Source organism: Procambarus clarkii, chromosome 52 (genome assembly GCF_040958095.1).
Source record: "Procambarus clarkii isolate CNS0578487 chromosome 52, FALCON_Pclarkii_2.0, whole genome shotgun sequence".
Taxonomy (NCBI): Eukaryota; Metazoa; Arthropoda; class Malacostraca; order Decapoda; family Cambaridae; genus Procambarus; species Procambarus clarkii.
The window spans coordinates 6,981,356-6,984,267 of NC_091201.1; positions in this window are offsets into that span (position 1 = coordinate 6,981,356).

Genomic DNA, 2,912 nt, shown 5'->3' on the forward strand with positions numbered 1-2,912 from the left:
CCATCTCTCATTTCCGTTCCCTCATCATCCCAACCATTCCCCACTCCCTCGTCCAATGCCTTCCCAAATGTTCTGATGTTTCCATTAAATAATTTGGAACATCAAGTGATCTAATGTCCCTATCACTGAAATATAAGAAAACAGTTAAAAAATGAAATGAAAATATGAAAATTTTTAAAAATAAACTATTCTCACGAAATGAATGGTCTGGTAAACAACACAGCTCAATTTCAACACAATTCACACAAAATAATTAAATCAAAATGAAAATAAATCAAAATCTAGGAAAATTCAATTTATCAATGCAAACAGAAACATTGAAATGGAATTGTAACATATCTAGTATGACGTGTGTTGCTCTTACATACATCAGATTGTGCTGTTTTTCAAGAAAAGCGTAGTTTTACCTGTCACGGGTGTGGCATCTTGATGTTATCTTGAGATGATTTCGGGGCTTTTTTAGTGTCCCCGCGGCCCGGTCCTCGACCAGGCCTTCACCCCCAGGAAGCAGCCCGTGACAGCTGACTAACACCCAGGTACCTATTTTACTGCTAGGTAACAGGGGCATAGGGTGAAAGAAACTCTGCCCATTGTTTCTCGCCGGCGCCTGGGATCGAACCCAGGACCACAGGATCACAAGTCCCGCGTGCTGTCCGCTTGGCCGACCGGCTCCCTTCCATCTTATATCATCTATACTTATACTTACGAAATGAACGGTATGGTAAAAAACACAGCTGAATTCCAACACAATGTTACACAAAATAATTCAATAAAAAATAAAAAAATCGAAATCTATGAAAATAAATTTTATCAGTGCAATCGGAAACATTGAAATGGAATTCGTGTCATATTTAGTATAGCGTGCATGCTGCCATTATGTGCAACAGATGTCGCTGTTTTTCACAAACGCATGTTTTTACCTGTCACAGAGGTGGCATCTATATAGTAGGTATATACAACAATGTAGCTACAACTTAGCTGGTTATAAAGCCACTCACAACTGCGGGCCTAATAAAAAAGGAGGTGGCACAGCAATATATTACAAAGATACCTTCATCTGCACTAGTGTCATTAGTGATTAAGACAACTATTGTGAATATACCTTTACCAAGTTCTCCAGTAAATCCCTTAAATCCTCCTTGACTTTTGGTGCCATCTATAGATTTCCCAATACCAACATAGCTTCATTCTCAGATAACGTAAGAATCTTATCATAAATAACAATCTTAACAAAAATCACATCATTCTAGCAGGTGATATTGACCTGGGTCTACAAAATAACCCCCTAGTTGACTATTTTCGTAACAGCATGCACTCCTGTATGCTAATCCCCACAATCACCAAGCCCACCCGAGTCACTCAAACATCTGCCACTACTTATGGATCACTTATGGACTAATATAACAGCTCCCCTTACACCTGGTATAATCTATGACAGAACAACTGACCACTATCCTCCCTTCATCAGAGTAAACATGGACACATCACCACCAGAAAGCAAGAAACTCTCATTCAGGCTACACAGTGAATCAGCTTTAGGCAATCTCTCAAATGCACTTCACAATATTAACTGGAAATCTGAATTCAATAATACACAGGATATAAACTCATTAACTAACCTTTTCATCTCCAAAATTCTAAGCCTCTACAACACTCACTGTCCCCTCCTTAACAAACAGGTAACTTACAAAAGAATAAACAATCCGTGGCTCACAAGTGGCATATTCAAATCAATCAACAAGAAACATGAATATGAAAAGAAATTTGGTATTGCCTAGTTACAAAGGAAGTAGCTAAAAGGTACTCATCAGTGCTTACCAGTATCATAAGAAAAGCTAAACTTTCATATTATGAGACTAGATTCAAAGAAGCAAAAGGCAACATGAAAAGCACGTGGAAAATCATCTCTAATATCCTAGGAACTAAACAACACTCCCACAACCAGATAACACTCTCTAAGGATGGCTATACACCGTCCACCGTCAACTGATTTAGAAATGGGAAATGAATTTAATAGCTTCTTTTCATCGGTTGGTGCTAACCTCGCCAGTAAAACCCCGCAGACACAGTCACATATCAACACATATCTCTCAGGCAGCTACCCAAACTCTCTTCTTTTTTCACCAGTCAGCCCGACAGATATTGTGTCCATCATACACTCACTAAAAACCAAGGCAGGGAACATCAGTGAAATCCCATCCATTGTATACAAGAGCGCCTCCCATGCCCTTGCGCCACCCATAGCTCTGCTGTTCAACAAATCCCTTGAGTGTCATACCTTCCCTGATATTCTTAAAAAAAGCAAGAGTAACGCCAGTTCTCAAAGGAGGTAATCCGGCAGACATAAACAACTATAGACCAATATCAAACTTACCCATACTATCAAAAATATTTGAAAAAATTATCTACAAACAGCTCTACTCCTACCTCGTAAAATTCGACATACTCAGCCCCTGTCAGTTTCGCTTCCGCTCCCAAAAGAGTACCAACGATACAATTATTAGTCTCCTTGATATAATTTACTCAACCCTTGACAAAAATGAGTTTCCGATTGGACACTTCATTGACCTGAGAAAGGCCTTTGATACTGTTAATCACAACTACCTCTTACGTAATCTCCATCATTATGGAATCCGAGGCCATGCCCTGGACTATATCCAATCCTAATCTTAGTGATAAACACCAATGTGTAGCCATCAATGATATAACCTCTCCCACTCTACCAATAACAGTTGGAGTGCCACAGGGCAGCATCTTGGAACCTCTCCTATTTCTTTTATACATCAATTATCTGCCTAATGTCACCAACATTCTGAAACCTATATTGTTTGCTGATGATACTACCCTCATTTAGTCTAACCCCAATCCACATACACTAAATAATGTTGTTAATAATGAACTAAAAAAAGTCC